General features: G+C 40.1%; 1 long non-coding RNA gene across 3 annotated transcripts in view; it reads left to right on the forward strand.

The window, feature by feature from the left end:
• Nucleotides 1–25,505, forward strand: part of LOC103220893 (uncharacterized) — a 69,174-nt gene that overhangs the window by 16,700 nt on the left and 26,969 nt on the right. The window contains exon 1 of one of the 3 annotated variants that reach the window (XR_012095185.1): nucleotides 25,019–25,090. The exons of the other annotated variants lie outside the window; for them this stretch is intronic. This is a non-coding gene — a long non-coding RNA (uncharacterized lncRNA). Of the gene's footprint in view, nucleotides 1–25,018; nucleotides 25,091–25,505 lie in introns of those variants that run through there. 3 annotated transcript variants of the gene reach the window in all.

Raw genomic sequence — 25,505 nt, forward strand, 5'->3', positions numbered from 1 at the left:
CGAATTGTCAGTATTAACTGCCCATGACCTACCTGTAGCAGCCCTCCACATTTGCTCCTCACCTGCCTGTCAACCCATGTTCTCTGCCTTCCTGCTCTCCCCACACCACCCTACATGTCAACGTGACCTCACCTCTGTAGTGTCAATCTCACAGATACCATTTGCATATCTGTAGTGGATACTTAAAGTGACTCAAGGTATATCTGCTGAATCAATGCATAAAGTAACAGTAGCCAAACTGCACAACCCACAGTCCCACAACAGCAGCCTCTCAGCGGCCCCACCTGCAGTGCTTCCTTCACCCATCCCTATAGTACGCTTCAGCCCAGAGGACTCCCAGTTGTCCTTCAAGGCGCAACTCAAAGTTTTCTCTTCTTCTCTGAAGTTTTTTCTGTGTTAGCTTCCCCCAAAGAGGGTGAGCAATTTACTCTCCTTGGGGCTCATTTTCTCAGAAGCAAAAGTAGTGGGAAGAAAGCCAACCAGGTGCCTTCTTGGGGAATCCTGTGAATTCTAGTGAGTCTCTCGTGTTGTTCTCTAGGATCCTCTAGAAGAAATACTCTGATTCCTCATTTTGTGGGCTATGCAAAGTCTTCTCCTAGAGGTTATAGGACCATGGCATTGACCAAGGCATGGACCCTCCTTTCAGGTGTTTATCATCAAGGGGGTATAATAGACATGTGCCATTGATGAAAACAGCCATTTGAAAAGTACTTTTGGAATTTAGAGAAAGGTACCCCTTCTTGTGCAGGTAAATCTGGGAAGATGCTAAGAAGGAACAGCATTTAGTCCTGACCTAAAGAATGAATATGTTTTAATAGGCAGTTTATGGGGCAACTTGGGTGATGGGGAAGTCATCTGGAGCTAGAGAAGCCAGGTAAGGGAGATGGAGTTTGATCATAGGTGACAGTTGAGAAGGGACTGAAAAGAGGGAAATTTTATATCAGGTGAATAAATACCCTTGGGAATCCACGTCTTTCAAATAGCCTAAGATCTTAAGAAATGACTGAGTATTGAACAGACCTTAATGATTTAAAAATGTTCAACACACACACACACGTTAAACAGGAGTAAGATCCACCTAGATGCACATGAACATTAATCATTCCAAATATTTTGACTTGGCATTATGCTGATAATCTGTAATGAAGACAGTGGCCAATAGTTAAACAAAAGAGATACAAAATGGGAAATTAAAGGCCAATGCAGACACAGGGCACTGACTGAGTTGATCAGTTGAGTTCACGCGAACATTATTTAACATCTATTCAGAATGCTTTCATTATTCACATTATTGTACATAGACTCTAATACAGAGTGGTGTACATATAGACTGGATCACCACCATCTGTGAGAGGCACTGAGTGTGTGGCACAGAACAAAAAAGCTGTGGACTCTGCTCAGGAAATCTGAAAACTCGTTATGCATTTGCTGTGCATGTGTGCCCCTGTATGGGTGTGGCCTGGATTCCTCTGGAAGAACTGTTGGCAGCCCCCTGCATAGACTCTCTGCAGGGTGAGCATGGGCAGTCATCACAGAGTCTCACCTGTGTCCTGGGGGCTACCACCAAACATGGGGGCAGAGGCCCGGGTGGATCAGAGCTTTGGAAAAGTCCTGGTCATCCCCAGACTCAGGTGTTCCAATTCAAGAAAACTTAGCTCAGAAGGTCGTGGTGAAATTTCACGAGATAGTACCTATAATGTCCAAGACGGGGCCATGTGGGGTGGTACCCAGCAGGCTCTCCCTGAGTATCAGTCTCCTTTCTCCTTCTCTCTCCCCAGCTGATGGAGTAGAGATTTAGTAATGCTTTTTCATAGCAGTGAGGTCCAGTAACAATTCCAGATCCAATTTTTCTCCTGGTTTGGGAACTTGGCAATCATGGTGTAGTGGGTGCTGATGACTTTACCCTTGAAAGGATCCAGTTCTTCTTAAGAGCTTCCCCATTGCTAAGCCACACTTACAATCCCAGGTGGTGAACACATCCCCATTCCATAGACAGCCTTTGTCTCATTTTGTCTGCCAGGGTCAGGATTGCCAAGAGATTTCCCTGGTACAGCCTATGGGAGCCCAGACCACTCTGATTACCATACTATTGTTTCTTTATTTTGCAAGAAAATCCTGCTTTCCAGGGGTGCAGCTGAGAAGAAGGAATGGGCAGTGAGGGGCTGGTTAGATAATCCTAGCTGAAGAGCTGTACCCGGCTCAGGCTAGCTGGTGTGTGTCATTCCCAGACACACAGGGAGAGGAGCCACGTAAATCTGTGGGAGTCCTTTGGGGGAGTTGTACACACAGGAGGCCCTGGGTTCCAGCTTAAAGGGCAGAGTTTGCACAGCCAGCAATTTTTCAGCCACAGTCAGTAGAACCACCAGCAAGTCTTTAGAAAACGGAGGGGAAGGCAAAACTACCTTTCTCCAGTGGGTGTGTAAGGAGACTCGACTCACGCCTCAGGCATGAATTCCAGAGAGCAGCCTGAGCCCAGCCTGATCACATCCTCCACAGGCTTCTCGACTACCTGGTTCTAGGCTGATGTTCTAATACTGGTAATTTCATGCCGTGATTGTTCTTTCACTGGACCCCTTCTCCATTGAGCAATGAGACCCTGCAGGGAGGGATTGTGCTTTATTCATCTTTTTGCCCTGCCTAAGACCACAGAACCCGGGGAGACTTCCTGACGAAGAAGCACACCCGTGTAGCAATTCCCCTCATTCACTCCACCACATCAGATACGAGGGGACCTTTTCTCACCAGACCCCTATGATTAAAACAACCACATCAAAAGCCCTGTGATATTGAACACTTATTCTTTAGTTGAAGTTAGCTTGAGACCCCATGCCTTTGCTCTGCCAGAACTTGCCGTTTCTTTCTAGTGTCTGGTTTTCCCTGCACACCCAGCACTCCCCTGCCACAGGACCTTTGCACTTGCTATTTCCTCCACAAGAAATGCTATTCCCATAGCTCCCTGCATTGTCCCTCTCCCACATCCTCTAGGATTCTGTTCAATGTCACTGTATCGTAAGTCCTCCTGACCACCTCGTTGAAAATTGTAACTCCTGTGTTCCTCCATACATACTCTATCCCACTTCCCTTTTAATTTGTATTCATAGCCCTCATTATTATCTAACTTGCAGTATGCTTGGCTCTTTATTTGTTTATAGTCTGTTTTCTGCTTTTAGACTGTAAGCTGCCTGAGCACAGGTATGCGTGTCTGTTTCATGCACTGCACAACCTCCAGTGCCTAGAACAATATGTAACACACCAGAAGCAGAAAGTAGATACCTGTTGAATGAATAAGTGAGTAAACCATGAATTGAAAGCTCAACTAGGGAGTTTATCTGTTGGTCATTGCCAACAGGTGATGTGTCTGTGATCATGGGGCTCTTAGCAGGTGAGACAGCTCCCACATCTCACTTGGATACAGCCCCAGTGACTGGGATAAACTGGCTTCTTGGAGATTGGCTCTCTTGCTATAGGACTGGATTGGGAATTGCAAGGAAGTCTCAACATAGAAACAAAGGGTGGTGCTTTGGGTCCTGTTGGGGAGCGTATGATGCCAGGAGGAGGGTGTAGGTTTAAGGTCTGAGGGATATGGCCTCTGTTCCCTTCTTTCACATCTGGATATGTTTCATCTGGCCAGTCTTAATGTTTTGAAGTTTTGAATTTTCCGTCTAAATAATTAAAGTCACCAAATCCTAGTTTGTTGGGTTTCTGTAGCTACTCAATAAATGGTTGTGGAATGGCTTGTAAGAGATTAAAAATATTTGTACACCTGCTGGCACATAGTAGGCACATCAAAATGGCAGGTGCTATGATATGAATGGGGGCAATGTTCTCACCTCTGATGGCTACAATCTCAAGAAGTGCCCAGGGGTGACCACCAATGGGGGAAGGAAGGCAGCATTCAGTGTTCACTGGAAGGAAGGCAGTGTTCAATGAACAATCCAGTTCCACTATTTACAAGCCATGTGCTACCCTTTTCATGATCTGAACCCTGAGTCTCACCAGGAAGAAGGAGACAATGATAATAACCTTAGTTAGGAGGTGTTTTGATGATCAAATGGAAATCCAGGCACAACATGTCTGCAGTAAACATTACATCTTCCTTTCTTATCTTCCCACTCATCTCAGTGCCTCCAACATTTCTACCCATGTTTTCTTATTATTTAGATTTTCAAAAAAATTTTGTGTGTGTGTGTGTCTTTGAATCAGTTACTATTGCAGGGTACTAGGCCTTAAGAAGACAGTGAACACCAGTATTTAAAGATTTAGAAGGGCAAAATAAGACATTTATTCAAATGATTACCAGATCAGACACCTCTTCTCAGTACTAGATGGCTATGATAAATACCGTGGGGTCTAGGGAGAGGATAACCAGTTCTTCCTATGTAGAAAAAAGGAAGCTTAAAAGGAAATGAGCTCACGAGGCGCAGAAATACATGGAGAAATTCTAAATGCAAATTACTAAGTGAAAGAAGCCAACCTAAAAGGCTACAGTATGATTCCAACTATGTGACATTCTGGAAAAGGCAAAGCTATGGAGACAGTAAAATGATTAGTGGTTGCCAGGAGCTGGGGAGAGGAAAGAATGAATAGGTGGAACACAGAAGGTTTTTAGGGCAGGGAAACTACTCTGTATAATCTGTAGTGGTGGATACATGTCATACATTTGTCCAAGCTCATAATACTGTAAAACACAAACAGTAAACCCTCATATAAAACGTGGGCTTTAATTAATGATAACATGTCAGTATTGGTTCATCAAGTGTAACAAATAAAACAAGCTAAAGTAATATGTGAATAGGGGAAACAGTGTTGGTGGGAGAAAGAGAGCAACATTGAATTCTGTACTGTCTAATCTGTTATTTTACTGATGTATAATAATTATACATATTTATAGAGCACATGTGATATTTTGTTATATGCATACCATGTATGATGATCAAATCGCTGTGCTTACAGTGTCACCTCTAATACTTATTTCTTTGTGTGGAAAACATATAAATCTAATCTCCTAGCTATTCTAAGATCTACAGTAAATTATTGTGAACTATAGTCACCATTCTTTGCTGAAAAACCTAGATCTTATTCCTTCTGCGTAACTGTATGTTTGTATCCATTGACCTACGTGTCTTCATTTCCTCTCTGTGGTATCGTTCTGCCCTTTACCTCTATGAGATCAAGTTTTTTGGCTTCTACATATAAATAAAAACACGTGGCATTTGTCTTTCTGTGCCTGGCTTATTCCACTTAAAATAATGATCTCTAGTTCATCCACGTTGTTGCGAATGACAGGAGTTCATTCTTCTGTATGGCTGAATAGAATTCCATTGTGTATGTACACACCACATTTTCTTTATCCATTCATCCACTGATGGACACTTAGAATGATTGCATATCTTGACTTTTGTGAATAGTGCTGAAATAAACATGGGGTGCAGTATTCCTTGGATACTTACTTTCTTTTCTTTGGATTAATACTCAGTGGTGGGATTGCTGAATCATATGATATCTCTTAGTTTTTGTTTAGAATCTCCCCTACTATTTTTTAATAGCTGTACTAATTTACATTCATATCACTCATTTGTAAGAGTTTCCTTTTCTCCATACCTTTGCCAGTATTTATTATATTTTGTCTTTTTTATAATAAGCATTCTATATGGATTGAATTTGCTTGTGGGTTTGATTTGCATTTTCCTGATAATTAGTGATGTTGAACATTTAAAAATAATATCTATTGGCCATTTGTCTGTCTTCTTTTGAGTAATGTCCACACACATCCTTTGCCCATTTTGAATGGGATTACTTGTTTTTGATGTGAGTTGTTTGAGTTCCTTGTACATTTTGGATATCGGTCCCTTGTCAGGTGAATAGTCTGCAAGTATTTTCTCCCATTCTACAGGTAGTCTCTTCACTCTGTTGATTGTTTTCTTTACTGTGCAGAAGCTTTTTACTTTAATATATTCAGTATATTTCCATTTGCCTATTTTTTTTGTTTTTATTGTTTGTGCTTTTGAAGTCATAGGCATGAAATATTTGCCTCTGCCAATGTACCAAAGCATTTTTACTATGTTTCTTCTAGTAGCTTGATAGTTTCAGGCTTTAAGCCTAAGATATTTTTTATTCATTTTAAATTTATTTTAATATATGGTGAAATATAAGGATCGAACTTCATAATTCTGCATATGTGTATTCAGTTTTCCCAGCAACATTTTTTGAAGAGAGTGTCCTTTCCCTAATGTGTATTATTGGTGCCTTTGTTAAAAATCAATTGGCTGTAAATGCATGGATTTATTTCTGTGTACTGTATTCTGTTCCATTGGTCTATGTGTCTGTTTTTATACCAACACCATGCTGTTTTTATTATTATAGTTTTGTAGTACATTTTAAAGTCTGATAGTGTGATGCCTTGTGTTTTGTGATTTTTGCTCAGGATCACTTTGGCTACTTGGATTCTTTCCATATGAAGTTTAGGATTGTTATATATTTTTCCATTTTGTGATGCATGTCTTTGGTACTTTGATAGGGATTGCATTTAAATCTGTAGATTGCTTTAAGTGGCATGATCATTTCAAAAATGTTAATTCTTCTGATCCATGAGCATATGATGTCTTGCTATCTGTTTATATCTTCCTCATTTTTTTCATCATTGTTTTGTAGTGTTTGAAGTAGCAATATTTCACATTTTAAATTAAATTTGTTCCTAAGTATTTTATTAATTAAATTTTTTGTAGCTCTTGTAAATAGAATTGTTTTATTGGTTTCCTTTTTAACTAGTTTATTATTTGTGTATAGAAACACTACTGAACTTTTTATGTTGATTTTGTGGTAACTTTACTGAAGTTGGGGTTTATTAGTTCTAAGAGTTTTTGATAAAGTCTTTCAGATATTCTGTTATAATACACACACACATGTATTTGTATAGCTTTGAGGGTACAAGTGGTTTTTGACTACATGGGTGAATTGTATAGTGGTGAAGTCTGAAATTTTACATCACCCAAGTAGTGTACATTATACTCAATATGTAGTAGTTTTATTACTCAAACACCTTGCACACTTCTCCTTCTGAGTCTCCAAAGTTCATTATATCACTCTGTATGCCTTTGCATACCTATAGCTTAGTTCCAAATTATAAATGAGAACATATAATGAGAACATATAGTATTTTGTTTTCCATTCCTGAATTATTTTACTTAGAATTATGGTCTTCAGCTTCATTCAAGTTGCTGCAAAAGACATTATTTCATTTTTTATATAGCTGTGTAGTATTCCATGGTGTATATATACCATATTCTCTTTATCCATTTATTGCTTGATGGACACTTAGACTGGTTCCAGTCTTTGCAATTGTGATGTAATAAATACACATGCGCAGGTGTCTTTTTGATGTAATTACCTCTTTTCCTTCAGGTAGATATCCAGTAGTGGAATTACTGAATCAAATAGTAGATCTACTTTTAATTATTTGAAAAAGTACTGTTTTTCACAGAGGTTGTACTAATTTACATTCCGACCAGTAGTATATAGAATTATTCCCTTTTCATTACAAGCACACCAAGATCTTTTTTTTTTTCACTTTTTAATAATGGTCATTTCAACTGGGGCAAGATGGTGTTTTATTGTGTTTTTAATTTGCATTTCCTTATGCTTGCTGATGTTAAGCATTTTTAATATTTTTTGGCCATTTGCATATCCCCTTTTGAGAAATGTCTGTTCATGTCACTTTCTCACTTTTTGATGGGAACATTTGCTTTATTCTTGCTGATTTGTTTGAGTTCCTTGTAGATTTTGGTTATTACTTTTTCGTTGGATGCATACTTTGTAAATATTTTCTCCCATTCTGTGGATTGCCTTTTTACTATAATGATTATTTATTTTGCTGTGCATAAGGTTTTTAGTTAAATTTGGTTCCATTTATTTATTTTGTTTGTGTTGCACTTGCTTTTAGGGTCTTAGTCATACATTTTTTATTTAGGACAATATCCAGAAGAGTTTGTTCTAGATTTTCTTCTAGAATTTCTGTGGTTTCAGGTCTTAAATTTAAGCGTTTGATCCATCTTGAGTTGGTCTTTGTATATAGTGAGAGATAAGAAGCTGGTTTCATTTTCCATGTGGTTATATAGTTGTCTCAGCACCATTTACTGAATAGGGTGTCCTTTCTCCAATTTATATTTTTGTATGCCTTATTGAAGATAAGTTGGTTCTATGTATCTGGTTTTATTTCTGAGTTCTCTAATCTGTTCCAGTGGCCTATGTATCCACTTTTATACCAGTACCATGCTGCTTTCATTACTATAGTCTTGTAGTATAATTTGAAGTCAGATAATGTGACACCTCTGGATTTGTTCTTTTTGCTTAGGCTATTCAGGCTCTTTTTTTGGTTCCATATGAATTTAGAATTTTTTTTTCTAATTCTGTTAAATATGATGTTGGTATTTTGATAAAAATTGCACTCTCAATCAAAAATTTGACTTTGTCTTGTGAATCCCAGGCAGAGGCCAGATCTTACGTGCAAATTCCAGATGAGATCAACCTGGCATTTTATCTCTGGGTTGAATCTGTAGATTACTCTGGACAGTATGTGTATTCTCACATTGCTATGAAGAAATACCCCAGATGGGGTAATTTATAAAGGAAAGAGTTTTAACTGACTCACAGTTACGCATGGCTGGAGAAGCCTCAGGGAACATACAATCAGGTCCTCACATTTCAAAACACCATCATGCCTTTCCAACAGTCCCCCTAAGTCTTAGCTCATTCCAGCATTAACCCAAAAGTCCAAGTCCAAAGTCTCATCTGAGACAAGGCAAGTCCCTTTTGTTTATGAACCTGTAAAACTGAAAGCTAGTTAGTTACTTCCCAGATACACAGGGAGTATGGGCATTGGGTAAATATAACTGTTCCAAATCAAAGAAAATGGCCAAAACAAAGGGGTTACTGGCTCCATGCAAGTCCAACATCCAGTAGGGGAGTCATTAAACCTTAAAGCTCCAAAATGATCTCCTTTGACTCTATGTGTCACATCCAGGTCACATTACTGCAAGAGGTGGGATCCCACAGCCTTGGGCAGCTCCACCCCTGTGGCTTTGCAGGGTACAGCCCCACTCCCGGCTGCTTTCACAGGCTGGCATTGAGTGTCTGTGGCTTTTCTAGGTGCACAATGCAAACTGTCAGTGGTTCTACCATTCTGGGGTGTGGAGGATGGTGGCTGACTTCTCACAGCTCCACTAGACAGTGCCCCAGTGAAGACTCAGTATGGGGTCTCTGACCCCACATTTCCCTTCTGTGCTGTCCAAGCAGAGATTCTCCATGAGGGCTCCAACCCCTGCAGCAAACTTCTGCCTGGACATCCAGGCATTTCCATACATCCTTCGAAATCTAGGCAGAGGTTCCCAACCTCAATTCTTGACTTCTGTGCACTGACAGGCTCAACATCACATGTAAACTGCTGAAGGTTGGAGCTTGCACCCTCTGAAGCAACAGCCTGATTTGTACATTGGCCCCTTTTAGCCATGACTGGGATGCCAGGCGCCATGTTCTGAGGATACTCCGAGCAGGGGGGCCCTGGGCACAGTCCATGAAACCATTTTTCCTTCCTAGGACTCTGGGCATATAATGGGAGGGGCTGCTCTGAAGGTCTCTGACATGTCCTGGAGACATTTTCCCCATTGCCTTGGCATCGCTTTTGAAAGTTTCTGCAGCCAGCTTCAATTTCCCCCCAGAAATTTGTTTTTTATTGCATTATCAGGCTGAAAAATTTCCAAACTTCTTTGCTCTACTTCCCCTTGCATGCTTTGCCACTGAGAAATTTCTTCAGCCAGATACCCTAAATTATCTCTCTCAAGTTCAAACATATTTCTAGGACAGGGGCAAAATACCACCAGTATCTTTGCTAAAGCATGGCAGGAGCGACTTTTACTTCAGTTTCCAACAAGTTCCTCATTTCCATCTGAGACTACCTCAGTCAGGACTTCATTGTCCATATCACTATCAGCATTTTGGTCGAAGCTATTCGACAAGTCTCTAGGAAGTTTCAACCTTTCCCACATCTTCCTATCTCCTGGTAAGCCCTCTGAATTGTTCCAACATTTGATCATTACCCAGTTGCAAAGTCACTTCTACATTCTCAGGTATCTTATAGGAATGCCTCACTCCTGGTACCAATTTACTGCATTAGTCTGTTCTCACACTGGTATGAAGAAATACCCGAGACTGGGTAATTCATAAAGGAAAAATGCTTAATTGACAGACAGTTCCTTGTTGTAGAGGACTACGTGCTCACAAACAGGGTGTTCCCGATAAGTCCTGCTCTCGCAAACGAAGCAGGGCCATTCCCCATAAGTCCTGCTCTCGCAAACGAAGCAGGGCATTCCTGACAAGTCCTGCTCTTGCAAAGGAAGCAGGGCGTTCCCAATAAGTCCTGCTCTTGCAAACGAAGCAGGGCGTTGGGGGCCTGTTTATATGTAAACATCTTGAAAATCCAGAAAGTCAGGGAAAGGTCAGAAAAACAACAATGTGTCTTGTGACTTGGCAACATTCCACAAACGACTGTATAAAATAAAGCAGAGCGCGCCACTCGAGGTGGCCGCCATGTTTGTCTTGTCTTGTGTTGTCTTGTGTGTTCATTCCTTTGTTTAGGAAACAGGCGGACCCCAACACCTTGTGACTGGAGAGGCCTCAGAAAACTTACAATCATGGCACAAACAAAGGAGAAAGAGGCACCTTCTTCACAAGGCGATAGGAGTGAGAGTGAGTACAAGCAGGGAAAATGCCAGACGCTCAAAAAACCATCAGACCTCATGAGACTCACTCCCTCTCACCAGAGCAGCATGGGGATACCACCCCCATGGTCCTACCCTTGACACGTGGGGGTTATGAGGATAACAATTAAAGATGAGGTTTTTTGTGAGTGCCCAGCCAAATCATATCAGTATGGCCATTCCCATGATACTGATTCCTTTAATCCATGAGCATTTCCGTTTGTTTTTGCCATCCATTATTTCTTTTAGTAGTGTTTATAGTTCTTCTTGTAGAAATCTTTCACCTCCTTGGTTAAGTATATTCCTAGGTATTTTATGTTATTTTTTGCAGCTATTATAAAAATAATTGAGTTCTTTACTTGATTCTCAACTTGTTTGCTGTTGATGTATAGCAGTGCTATTGATTTTGGAACCTGTGAATTTATTGAATTTATTTATGAAATCTAGGAGTCTTTTATGAGAGTTTTCAGAGTTTTCTAGATATACAGTCATATCTTTTGCAAACAGTGATTGTTTGATTTTCTCTTTTCTAATTTGGATGCCCTTTATTTCTTTCTCTTGCTTGATTGGTTTGTGTAAGACTTCCAGTACTATGTTAAATAGAAGAGGTGAAAGCGGGCATTCTAGTTTTGTTCTAATTCTTAGGGGGAATGCTTTCACCTTTTCTCTAGTCAGTATGATGTTGGCTGTGGGTTTGTCATATATGGCTGGTATTGTTTTGACATATGTTCCTTCTCTGCCTGCCTACAGTGTTAAGAGTTTTTATCATAATGGGGTTTAGTGAATGCTTTTTGTGTGTCTATTGAGCTGATCATATGTGTTTGTTTGGTTCTTAATTCTGTTTTTGTGATGAATTACATTTACTGATTTGCATATGGTAAACCATCCTTGCATCCCTGGAGTTAAACTCACTTGATCATAGTGTAATATATTTTGTGTTCTGTTTGTTGAAGATTTTTGCATCTATGTTCATCAAGGATGTTGGCCTGTAGTTTTTATTTTGTTATTTCCTTTCCTGTTTTTGGTAGTAGGGTGACACTGGCTTCACAGAATGAGTTAGAATGGGTTCCCTCTTTCTCAGTCTTTTGGAATAGTTTCAGTAGGATTGGTATCAATTCTTATTTGAATGTCTGGTAGAATTTGGCTGGAATTCATCTGGCCCTAGTCTTTACTGCTGGCATTTTTTATTACTAATTTAACCTCACTGCTTGTTACTGGCTGTTCAGGATTTTTGCTTCTTCCTGATTCAAGCTAGGAGGGTTGTGTCTTTCCAAGAATGTATCTATTTTCCTTCAACTTTCTAGTTTATGGGCATAGAGGTCTTTATAGTAGTCTCAGATAATCTTTTGTATTCCTGTGGAATCAATTGTAATGTCTTCATTTTCATTTCTAATTGAACTTCCTGGAATCTTCCCTCATCTTTTCATGGTTAATCTAGCTAGTGGTGCATTGATTTCTTTATCATTTCAAAAAACCAACTTTTTGTGCTGCTTTATATTTTTTTGTTTCAACTTTATTTAGTTCTTCTCTGACTTTGTTATTTATTTTCTTCTGCTAGCTTTGGGTTTTGTTTGTTCATGTTTCTCTAGTTCCTTGAGGTGTGACATTAGGTTGCCAATTTCTGATTTTTCAGATTTTCTGATGTAGGTACTTAGCACTATTAACTTTCCTCTTAGCACTGCTTTTGCTATATACCAAAGAGACTGATAACTTATGACACTATTGTCAATCATTTTGAAGAAGTTTTAAATTTTCATCTTGATTTCATTGTTAGCCCAAAAATCACTCAAGAGCAGATTGTTTAATTTCCATGAATTTGTATAGTTTTAGAAGTTCCTTCTGGAGTTGATTTCTGTCTTTATTCCACTGTGCACTGAGAAGATACTTGACATAATTTTGATATTTAAAAATGTATTAAGACTTCTGTGTCTTATTATATGGTCTATTTTGGAGAATGTTCCATGTGCTCATGAGAACAATATATATTCTGCAATTCTAGGGTATAATATCTGTAAATATCTATTAGGTCCTTTTGGTCTACATTGCAGTTTAAGTCCACTGTTTCTCTTTTTTTACTTTCTGCCTTAATAATCTATCTGGTGTTATTAGTGAAGTGTTGAAGTTCCCCACAATTATTGTGTTGCTGTTTTTCTCTTTTCTTAGGTCTAATAGAAATTGTTGTATAGATTTGGAAGCTTCAGAGTTAGGTGCGTATGCATTTATGATTGTAATATCTTCTTATTCTATTAAGCCTTTATTATTATACAATGACCTTCTTTGACTTTTGTATTAGTTTGTTCTCACATTGTTATAAAGAACTACCTGAAACTGAGTAATTTGTGAAGAAAAGGTGTTTAATTAACTCACAGCTCCACAGACTGTATAGAAAGCATAGCTGGGGAGACCTTAGAAAACTTACAATCACGGTGGAAGGCAAAGAGGAAGCAGGCATAGCTTCACACAGTGGAATGGGAGAGAGAGTGTGAACAGAGAAGTGCTACACTTTTAAACAGCAGATGTCATGAGAATTCACTTACTATCGTGAGAACACCAACGCAGAAGTTCGCCCCCATGATTCAGTCACCTCCAACCAGGTCCCTCCTCCAACACTGAGGATTTCAGTTAGACATGAGATTCGTGTGGTGATGCAGAGCCAAACCATATCATCTTTTCGTTTTGCTATTGTTGCTTTAAAGGCTGTTTCATCTGACATGAGGATAGCTACTTCTACGTGCTTTTGCTTCCCATTTGGGTCGAAATTTTTTTTTAATCATCCCTTTACCTTACCTCTATAAGAATCCTTACATGTTAGATGAGTTTCGTAAAGACAGCAGATACTTGGTTTGTAATTTTTTATCCATTCTGCAAATCTGTGTCTTTTAAGTGAAGTCGATTATTTATATTCAACAATAATACTGAGATGAGAGATACTGTTCCAGTTATTATGTTGACTGTTACCCAGATACTTTGTTTTCGTCATTTTCATACTGATCCTGTGAGGATTATACTTTCAAGTATTCTATTTTGGTGCATATTGAACTTTTGTTTCAATATTTAGAACTCATTTTAGCATTTATTTTAGGGCTGGTTTGGAAGTAATGAATTCTTCTCAGCATTTTCTTATTTAAAGAAAGACTTTATTTCTCCTTCGTTTATGTAACTTAGTTTTGCTGTATACAAAATTATTGACAGACAATTATTCTGTATAAAGTGGATAAAGCTAGGACTCCAATCCCTTCTGGGTCTGTAAGGTTTCTGCTAAAAAGTCTGTTGTTAGTCTGATAGGTTTTCCTTTATATGCTGCTAGTCTGATAGGTTTTTCTTTACAGAACAGCTGATGTTTACTGCTCTTAAAATTCTTTCCTTTATGTTGACTTTAGCTAGCCTAATGATTATTTGCCTTGGTGATGTTATTTTTGCAATGAATCTTCCAGGAATTATTTCAGCTCCTTGTATTTGGATATCTACATCTCTAGCAAAGCCAGGAAAGTTTTCCTCAATTATCCCTCAAATATGTTTTCCAAACTTTTTGCTTTCTCTTCTCCCCCAGGAGCACTAATGGTGCTTAGGTTTGGCTCTTTTACATAATCTTGTATTTCTTAGAGCCATTGTTCAATTTTTTTAATTGTTTTTTTTTTTTTCATTGTTGTTTATTTTTATTTGATTGGGCTAATTTGAAAGCCTTGACTTTGAGCTCTGAAATTATCTCTTCTACTTGGTCTAGTTTATTGTTTAAACTTTCTGTTGCGTTTTGTAATTCCCTAAATGTGTCTTTCATTTCCTGGATATCTGATTGTTTTTTCTTCAAAATATATATCGCTTTAGAAAATATTTAATTCATTGGTTTTTGAAACTGGTTTTTGAAACTTTTATGTTTGTGCATTTTTTTAATCTTTCTCTTGTATCTCCTTGAGTAGCTTAATAATTAACCTTTTGAATTATTTATCTGGCATTTCATCTTGGTTTGGATCAATTGCTGGAGAGCTGGTGTGATGTTTTGGAGGTATTATAGTACCTTGCTTTGTCATATTGCCAGAACTATTTTTCTGATTCCTTCTCATTTGGGTAAACTATTCTTCTAATTATTTTAACATTAATTTTTATTCAACAGTGGTTTTTTTAATTTCTTTTTTTTTCCTTAAGAGTGTGACTTTAATGTTTTTAGTTTATTATAGCCTAATTTGGCTCTTGGTGCTTCCAGTGGTAAAGTTTCTGTTTGACTTTCTTGGTTATAAAGAGTCTTTGTATGATGGCTTTCTCAGATGCTGGTTATGGTAACAGTGTGCTCAGTGTGTGAGCAGGTTCATCGTCTCCTGCAGGGTTTGAATGACAGAGGTCTCTTGAAGCTTATCTTTTCCCCAGTGGTGTACACTTTTTATTTATTTATTTTTTCCCTAGTATTTTATTTACCAGGATGAACAGTTCAGGCTTCAGACAAGTAGTGTAGTTGTCCATAAGTAAACACCAGCTGTTTCTAAAACAGGTGGGTAAATGCAATACCCAGGGATGGGCAGAGGTCCCAGCCCTGACAGAGGCAGCTGGGGGAGCTCTCAGTGAAATACACTAAGGTATTTTCAGGGGAATGAGAGGGAGCTACCTCAGCTCCTCTGCCAGGCCAGCAGGAAAGCAGTCCACCTCCCAGTCACACTCCTAAACTAGTGTTCCAGCAATTCAGATCAGACAGCCATCTCCTTTCATCTGAAGGAATGTTGATTTTTAATGTAGAAAAGGATGGTGACTCTACCCCTTGTGCAAGCCTGAACCTGGAGAACACTTTTCCTGTGGAGATGCAGTCACCCTGAAGTGTCCCAGAAAGGCTGACTACAGGTACACCCAAACTGAGCTCTCATGGGAGAAGCCCCAGCTGTGATTGCAGTGGTGGATGAGGGGGAGAAGAAGTCCCCTTCTCCAGTATCCTTCATGAGCACCAGTGCTGCCTGACTGGTAGAACAGAACTTCAGACTTTCCCTTCTGAGCCCAGCATGACCACTTTGGCTTTGCTATAAGAAACTTCCACAAATGGAAAGTTCTAGGATTCAAGCCCTGCCATCTGAACTTTTTTGTCCCACAGGGTTCTCCCTTGATTTGGTGCACTCCACTTTCCCACAGGAGTAGGATTCCCTGAGGGCCAGGCTACTGTGAATCCTGCTGCTTCTCTGGGTCTATCCCCCCAGTGGGTTTGCAGCACTCCAGGTTCACGCTGGGGAATGTCTGCCAGGGATCCAGTGATATGACCTGTCCTCAAGTCTCCTGGCAGAGGGTGCAAGCCCCAGCCCTGGCAGGGGTGGCAGGGGAGTTACCTAAACTCTGTGAGATTCCTTGGTTTAAATAGTCTTAGTGTGTTGGCTCTCTCAAATGCAGGTTGTAGTAGTAATGAACTGGTCACATGGACAGACTCAGTACCTCTTGGTTAGCCAGAGTGGTTCAGGCAATGGTGATAGCTGAGGATACACACAAGATTTTTTCTTCCTGGATGCTGCATCATTTTGCCTGCAGATGCTATAATGGACTGTGTCAGTTGGCCTCCAGCCAGGTGGCACTTACAAAAGAGCATCGGCTGGAGTGATAGTGGTGGTATTTGTGCTTGCCTTGTGTTACCCAGGGGAGGTACTCTGATGTCTCAGGCAACGACTGGGGCCATAGAGCTCCCCAAAGTTTCTGTCCTTCGTGTTACACTACCAGTGTGAATGGAAAAGTAAAACCAGATGGGGAGTGGGTCAGGTACATCTGTGTTCTGGTTCTCCACATGAAGGTGCAAGCAGCGGCCCCAGTGGGAATCAGAGGGCAATTTCCTGGACACTAGGGTAATGCTCCAGGTGGGAGAGCAGTTGTCTCTGCTGTACAGAAGGGTCTGCACAGGAATTGGGGAGAAGTAGGTGGCAGTAAGCCCTACCCAGCTTCCATGCACCTAGCAAACAGGTCTTACATTCATGGTGTTCCCCGAGCAACAGCTAGCTAGACTCCAGGCAGTCTATGCCCAGAACTCAAAACTGCCCCAGTCCATAAGCCTTCCCTGCCAGGACAGAAACTGTGACTTTCAGACCATGCCTCTCCTGATCTGCTTTCAAAGCTGGGGCGACCAGCTCCTGTATTTGTGGCTGCAGCACACTTACCATTCATCCCTTGTTTCTGGCAAAGGGGGTTCTTCCCCACTTTGTATCATATAAGGAATCTCAGTTGGGAGTTTCTCTCAATCTCACAGAAGGACAATTTGACTTCCTCTTTTCCAATTTGGCTGTCTTTTATTTCTTTCTCTTGCCTGATTTCTTTGCTTAGGACTCCCATTACTGTGTTAAATAGGAGTGGTGAGAGTAGACATCTTTGTCTTGCTCCAGTTCTTAGTGGAAAGACTCAACTTTACTTTATTCAGTATAATGTTAGCTGTGGTTTTGTCATATATGACCTTTATTATGTTATGTTCTTTTTATGACTAATTTGTTGAGAGTTTTTAATCATGAGAGATGTTGAATTCTATCAAAGACTTTTGTTGCATCTATTAAGATAATTATATGTTTTTTTTAATCCTTCATTCTGTTGATGTGATGTATCATATGTATCGATTGATGTGTGTTGACCAGCTTTGTATTCCTGGCATAAGCCCTAATCATCATGGTATATTTTCTTTTTGTTGTGTTGTTGGATTTATTTTGCTAGTATTTTGTTGTATCTGTATTCAAGGATATTGGCTTATAGCTTTCTTTTTTGGTTATTCCCTTGTCTGGTTTTCATATTATAGTAATACTGGCCTCATGGAATGATTTATGAAGAATTCCCTCATTTTTATTTTTATTTTGAAATAGTCTGAGAAGAACTGGTTTTAGTTCTTCTTTATAAGTTTTGTAGAATTTGGCAGAAGATCCATGTGGTCCTGTGCTTTTCTTTGTTGGTGGATTGCCAGTTGATATGGTTTGGCTCTGTGTCACCAAATCTCATTTGTAGCTCCCTTAATTCCCAAGTGTTGTGGGGGGTACCCAGTAGGAGATGATTGAATCATGGAGACGGGTCTTTCCCATGCTGTTCTCATGATAGTGAATAAGTCTCATGAGATCTGATGGTTTTATAAGGTGGAGTTTCCCCACACAAGCTCTCTCTTTGCCTGCTGCCATCCACATAAGATCTGACTTGCTCCTCCTCCTGCCATGATTGTGTGGCTTCCCCAGCCATGTGGAACTGTGAGTTCTCCATTAAACCTCTTTCCTTTGTAAATTGCCCATTCTTGGGCATGTCTTTATCAGCACTGTGAAAAGAGACCAATACACTGATTCAATCTTGTTACTCAGTATTAGACTGTTCAGGTTTTCTATTTCTTTTTGGTACAATTTTGGCAGGTTGTATGTATGAATTTATCCATTTCCCCTAAGTTTTCCAAATTTTTAGCATACAGTTGTTCATAATAGTTTCTAATGATTCTTTGTATTTCTGTGGAATCAGTGTAAATGTGTCTTTTTTTGTTTCTGATTTTGTTTATTTGACTTCCTTTATTCCTTGGTTCAGCTAGATTGCAGTTTCTGGCTTTATTTATCTTTAAGAACACCAACTTTTCATTTTATTGATTATTTGCTTTTGTTTTCTTTTTTAGTCTGTGTTCATTTAGCTTTTCTCTGATTTTTATCATTTATTTTCCTTTACTAATTTTGGGTTTGATTTGTTCATGCTGTTTAAGTCTGTTGAGGTGAGTGGTAAGGTTATTTGTAATGAAATCTTTCCACCTTTTTGATGTAGGCATTTATTGCTATAAATTTGCCTTTTAGCACTACTTTTTTAATATCTTGTAAATTTTGGTAAATCTTGTTTCAATTTTTATTTGTTTCTAGGAATTTTTTGATTGTTTTCTTAAATTTTCTATTGAGTCAATGGTCACTCAAGAGCATCTTGTTTAATTTCTACATGACTGTTCAGTTTCCCAAGATCCTCATGTAATTGATTTCTAGTTTTATTGAATTGTGGTCTGAGAATATTTTTTTTTTTTTTTTTTTTTTTTGAGACAGAGTCTCATTCTGTCACCCAGGTTAGAGTACAGTGTTGTGATTTCAGCTCACTGCAACCTCTGCCTTCCCAGGTTCAAGCAATTCTCCAGCATCAGTCCCCCAAGTTGCCAGGACTGCAGGCATGTGCCACCATGTCCAGCTAATTTTTGTATTTCCGTAGAGATTTTACCAGGTTGCCCAGGCTGGTCTCAAACTCCTGAACTCAAAGTCATCTACCCATCTAGGTTTCTAAAATGCTGGGATTACAGGTGTGAACCACTATGCACAGCCCTGAGAAGATACTTGATATTACTTTGATTTCTAAAAATTTGTTGAAACTTTTTGGTTTACCTACTATATGGTCTATCCTGTAGAATTTTTCATGTGCTAATGAGAATAATATATATTTTGCAGTTGTTAAAGTGTTCTATAAATGTCTGTTAGGTTTATTTTGTCTCTAGTGCAAATTAAATCTGATGTTTCTTTGCTGATTTTCTGTCTAAATAATCTGTCCACTGCTGGAAGTGAGTATTAAAGTCCCTATCTACTATTGTTTTAAGGTCTCTCTCTCCCTTTTTAGCTGTCTTATATTAATATGTGCTTTATATGTCTGGGTGCTCCAGTGTTGGGCACATATACATTTATAATTGCTATATCTTCTTGCCAAGTTGATCAGTTTATCATTATATCATGACCTACTTTGTCTATTTTTATGTTTTTTGACTTAAAGGCTATTTTGTCTGAAATAAGTATTGTTTCTTTTGTACACTTTTGGTTTGTGTTTGTGTAGAATATTTTTTTTCCATCCCCTCATCTTCAGTCTATGTGTATCTCTACAGATGAAGTTGGGTTTATTGTAGGCAGCATATAACATGGTCTTTTTTTATATCATGCCATTCAGAAACTATATATTTTTTTAACTTTGGAATTTAAATTGCTTGCATTCAATATTGTTATTGGTTGGTAATGTCTTGCTTCTGTTATTTTGTTAATTTTTTCCAATTGTTTTCCATTCCCTTTCTTCTTTCCTCCATTTTTATTGTTTACCTTTTAATTTAGTATTCTTTTGTAGTGACAATGATTGTCTTTTTATTTCTTTCTTATTTGTGTGTCTGTCTGCTCCACCAGTGAATTCATATTTTTGTGTGTTTTCATGATGACAGATGTATTAGTCTATTATAACTCTGCTGATAAAGAAATAGCTGAAACTGGGTAAATTATAAAGATAATAAAGAAAAAGAGGTTTAGTGGACTCACAGTTCCACATGACTGGGGAGGCCTCACAATCGTGGTGGAAGGTGAAAGGCACATCTTACCTGGCAGCAGGCAAGAAAAAATGAGAGTCAAGTGAAAGAGGAAACCCATTATAAAATTATCAGATCTTGTGAGACTTATTCACTACCATGAGAACAGTATGGGGGAAACCACACCCATGATTCAATTATCTCCCACAAGCTTCCTCCCACAACATGTGGGAATTATGGGAGCTGCAATTCTATATGAGACATGGGTGTGGACACAGCCAAACCACCATATCATTCCTCTCTTGGTCCCTCCCAAATCTCTTGTCATCACGTTTCAAACCAATCATGCCTTTCCAAAATTCTTCTAGAATCTTAACTCATTTCATCATTAACTCAAAAGTCCACAGTCCATAGTCTCATCTGAGAGAAAGCAAGTCCCTTCTGCCTATGAGCTTGTAAAATCAAAAGTAAGTTAGTTACTTCCTAGATACAATGGAAGTACATGAATTGGATAAATACTCCCATTCTAATTGGGAGAAACTGGCCAAAACGAAGGAGCTTAAGGCCCCACCCAAGTCCAAAATCCAGCAGGAAAGTTAAATCTAAAAGCTCCAAAATGATCTCCTTTGACTCCATATCTCACATCCAGGTCACGCTGATGTAAGAGGTGGGTTTCAATGGTCTTGGGCAGCTCTGCCCCTGTGGCTTTGCAGGGTATAGCCTCCCACCTGGTGGTTTTCACAGGCTGGTATTGTCTGTGACTTTTCCAGGTGCATGGTGCAAACTGTCAGTGGATTTACCATTCTGGGGTCTGGGAGACAATGGCTGTCTTCTCACAGCTCCACTAGGTGGTGTTCCAGTAGGGACTCTCTCTGAGAGTTCCAATCCCACGTTTCTCTTCTGCACTGCCCTAGCAGAGGTTCTCCATGAGGGCCCCACCGCCGCAGCAAAGTCCTTCCTGGGCATTCAGGTGTTTCCTGAAATCTTGGTGGAGGTTCTCAAGCCTCAGCTCTTGACTTCTGTGCACTCACAGGCTCAACACCATGTGGAATCTGCCAGGGCTTGGGGCTTGAACCCTCTGAAGCCACAGCCTGAGCTGTATCTCAGCTCCTTTTAGCCATGGCTGGAGCAGCTGGGACAGAGAGCATCAAGTCCCTAGACTGCACAGAGCACGGGGGCCCCTTGGCCTGGATGGGAGGGACTGCCACAGATGTCTCTAACATACCCTGGAGACATTTTCCCCATTGTATTGGTGACTAACATGTGGCTCCTTGTTACTATGCAAATTTCTGTAGCAGGCTGGAATTTCTCCCTAGAAAATGGGTTTTTCTTTTCCCTTGCATCATCAGGCTGTAAGTTTTGCAAACTATGCTCTGCTGTTTTTAAAACTGAGTCCTTTTCACAGCACCCAAGTCACCTCTTGAATGCTTTGCTGCTTAGAAATTTCTTCTGTCAGATACCCTAAATCATCTCCCTCAAGTTCAAAGTTCCAAAGGTCTCTAGGGCAGAGGCAAAATGCAACCAGTTTCTTTGCTAAAACATAACAAGAGTCACCTTTACTCCAGTTCCCAACAAGTTCCTCATCTCCATGTGAGACCACCTCCGCCTGGATTTCATTGTCCCATATCACTATCAGCATTTTGGTCAAAGCCATTCAACAAGTCTCTAGGAAGTTCCAAACTTTCCCACATATCCCTGTCTTCTTCTGAACCCTCCTAATTGTACCAACCTCTGACTATTACATAGTTTCAAAGTCTCTTCCACATTTTTGAGTATCTTTACAGCAGTGCCCCACTCCCAGTACCAATTTACTGTATTAGTCTGTTCTCACACTGTTGATAAAGATGTACCCAAAACTGGGTAATTAATAAAGAAAAAGAAGTTTAGTGGGCTCACAGTTCTACATGGCTGGGGAGTCCTCACAATCCTGGCAGAAGGCAAAATGTATGTATTACATGGCAGCAGGCAAGAGAGAACGAGAGCCAAGTGAAAGGGGAAATCCCTTATAAAATCATCAGATCTGGTGAGACTACCACAAGAGCAGTATGGGAGAAACCGCCCCCATGATTCAGTTAATCTCCCACCAGGTCCCTCCCACAACATGTGGGAATTATGGGAGTTATAATTCAAGATGAAATGGGGGCGTTGGGAGGAGGTACAGCCAAACCATATCAGCAGATTTTGTGTTTTTGCTTCCAGATGTAGGACTCCCCTAAGCATTTCTTGCAGGGTTGGTCTAGTGGGAATGAGTTATCTTTTTTTTTGCTTGTTTAGGAACAACTTTATTTCCCTTTCACTTTTAAAGTGTAACTTTGCTTTTTTTTTTTTTTCCTTAAGTTCTCTATGCCTTTACCCATTTCTTATTCTGGAACACCCAAAATTTAACTATTTGGCCACTTTATGGTATCCCATACGCCTTGCATGCTCTTTTTATTCTTTTTTATTTTTATTTTTTGTCTGACTGAGTTATTTCAAGAGACCTGTCTTCAAGTTCAAAAATTTCTTCTGCTTGATGCAGTGTATTGTGCTTGATGCTCTTGACTGTATTTTTAAAATTTTCATTTATTGTATTCTTCAGTTCCAGGATTTTTTTGTGTGTGTTTTTAAATGATTTCTATCTCTGCTGAACTTTTCATCCAAGTTATAATTTTCTTTCCAATTTATGTGTAGTGTTTACACATGTTCTCTTTATTGTACGAATTTTTGATATCATTATTTTGATATTTTTAGGCATTTCATAGATTTCCTTTTCTTTGAGATCTGTTACTGGAGAATTACTGTGTTTCTTTGGAGGTGTCCTGTTTTCTTGCTTTTTATTTTTTGTGTCTTTGTGTTGATATCTGCACATCTGGTGTACCAGTCATTTTGTCCAATGTTACGGATTGGATGAAAATCTTTCATAAGGACATTTTTTTTTTACAAAGATATATCTACAGTGTGCATTGTGCAGGGTCCTTTCAGTTGTACTCTGGGTGGGTGTAGAAGTGTGGTCTCTGCATGATTTCTTTAACTGTAATCAACATCAGTGGTGTCTGTGAATTCCTCAGTGGCTTAGGTGGCAGTTGTCATTGGGGGCTGTGGCAAGACTTTCCTGGGGACAAGGGCTCCAGGAGGGCTGGTCCTTGGGCACCAGTGATGTCATTGGTGGGTTGGGGGTGCCAGACCTTGGATCCCTGGGTGGTGTGCATGGCATTGGTAGTGGCAGTGGTGGTGGTGAGCCAACCCATGGCTCCTATGTGGCTTGCACAGATGCCTGTGGTGGATGGTTTGTGACTGGGCTGGTATCCAAGTCAGCTAAAGGTACATTCAGGTATGTGACCACCCTGCCACTGGAGGATACTGCGTTTCAGTGGCAGTGGTCCCTGGCAGTCAACTCTCAAACTCTGGGGAGTACACACTTCCTTTGTCCCCAAGGCAGCCTCCTGCAGTGTTGCACCACCCATTTTCCAGAGAGTAGGACACTGTGCTGTTGCTCCAGCTGCACCATTGTGTCCAGCCAGCATTGCAATGCTGCAGCCCTCTGGGTGGATGTAGGGGAATGTCAGTGGGGCTTAAGGTATGTGGAGAGGCAGGTGCTGTTTGTCCTCAGGGTGGGATGTAGTCTGGTGTTGACTGGGCTCTCAGAATGGCATCATGTTGCAGTTACTTGGGTCTTGGGGGAGTTTGGCACCCAATGCAAACTCTCTCCCTGAGACAATGCCATCATATAGACTGCAAGCAGCTTTCTATACTAGTCTAAGGGCCCACGAGGGCCAAGGGGCTCACCTATGGCTAGGGTTGCAAGAGTCCTTAGTGGGAACGTGAACCAGTAGGGATCTCTCGCTTACCACTTTTCCGCAATGGGGGCTCCTTCTCTATATTTTTGAAATATAAAACTGTTCTAAAAAGTAAAATCCTTTTTTTAAAAAAAAGAAAGGTCATGGACACAAGTTTATCAGAGTCAGGTCTTTAATCTGGTAAGACTTAAATAGGTGGAGCTCAGAGACAGAATCTCCACCCCACAATCTCTGGGACTGGCAGCATTGGAGCTTGGAATATACAGAGCTGTGACTTACCTTCTGGGAGATCCCAGGGGATCTTGGTCTCATGACTGTTTACTTTCTTTTGGATAGGGAAGATGCCATGGGCTTAGACCATTCTTTCATGAAACAAGATAAATGGGAAGCTCAAACATCAATTTAGCATGCCTTAGGGAAGAGAGAAAAGGTTTTCAGATAGAACTTGCTTAAAGCCTGGGCTTGCTGCCTATTAGCTGTTTGTCTTTGAGCACATCACATAGTATCTCTGGATGTCTTTCATAGCTTATATTTTACCAGAATTTATTGGTAAAATGAAAATAATTATATTAATATCTACACATCAGAGGGAGTTGTGAATATTCAATTACATAACTTAGGGAAATGCCCAGAATAGTGTTGACACATAGTCAACTACTAACATTTTCTTTTTCTTCTTTTCTTCTCTTTTGATAAACAGGAGAAAGAGTAAATTAGAAGAAGTAGCACTTTTTCAGGTGTCAGGCTGGAGGAAGCCACTTGAAGATGAGTGTACGTCTGCCTTAGGATTGCCTGGCGGCCTGCGCCATTCCGTGTTATGTCTACTTATTTGCTCCCTGTATTCAATTATTTTTTTTTTACTTAATTCTCTCTTACTGACCCTGAGAGTGACCATATTTTTAACCAATTTGGTCTTCAGCCTCAAAACTTAGCTCTTTCCTTTTGGGGTCCCTGAATCCTACCACGTGTCATGGTGGCTGTGAAGATGTTTGCCAAGCCTGCTGAGAAGGCTCATCTGTGGTATCCGAGAGCACAGATTTCAACTCTGGACCCCTGTGAACTGTCTTTGGAATTATGGACACCCAGCACTGTTTTGAAATATCAGTGGACATCCAGTTTTTAAAAGCCCTCAGAGCTTTGGGAGGCACCCGTTTATCTCTCTGGCATGTCAGAGAACTGATTCAACCCTTCTCATCTCCTCCTCCTTCCCTCTCTTGGGCAATCAGGATGCAGCAGCAACTCACTGTGCATGTTTTTACAGCTCTTCTCCAGTAATGCTGCCATTTCCACTGCAGACCACAGGATAAAAAGGACCACTTCACAGTGGCCCAGGATACCCTTTTAAGTAGGAGGTAACTATTCAGTTTCTTAGTGGCCCATACATAAACTTGATTATGTTCTTCATTGCTCCAAGATACTATTTGTTTGTTTGTTTATTCCAAAGGGAGAAGAAAGTACTGCTTTGATCTAAAATTAAGCAAACGTTTTTCAATAAACCCACTGTGGGACTTGACCCCTAATGGTAACCAGCAGTGGCTTTGTCATGGCCCTGCCCACTGGGGGCAGGCATGTGCCAGGGCCAGGGTAGGCTGCCGGCTGGTGAGTACGAATAGGTGGCTGGTGGAGCTCACGCAGTGGGAAGGGCAGATGGCTCCATTCTGATTTCTTAGCAGGCCGCTTCCCTGGGAGGGGCTTTCCCTTCAGTGGAGTCTGTGCCCCCAGCCTCAGCTGTCTTGGAGCAGATGTGTATACTTAGAGATGGGGACC

Source organism: Chlorocebus sabaeus, chromosome 14, assembly GCF_047675955.1.
Source record: "Chlorocebus sabaeus isolate Y175 chromosome 14, mChlSab1.0.hap1, whole genome shotgun sequence".
In the NCBI taxonomy this organism is placed as follows: domain Eukaryota; kingdom Metazoa; phylum Chordata; class Mammalia; order Primates; family Cercopithecidae; genus Chlorocebus; species Chlorocebus sabaeus.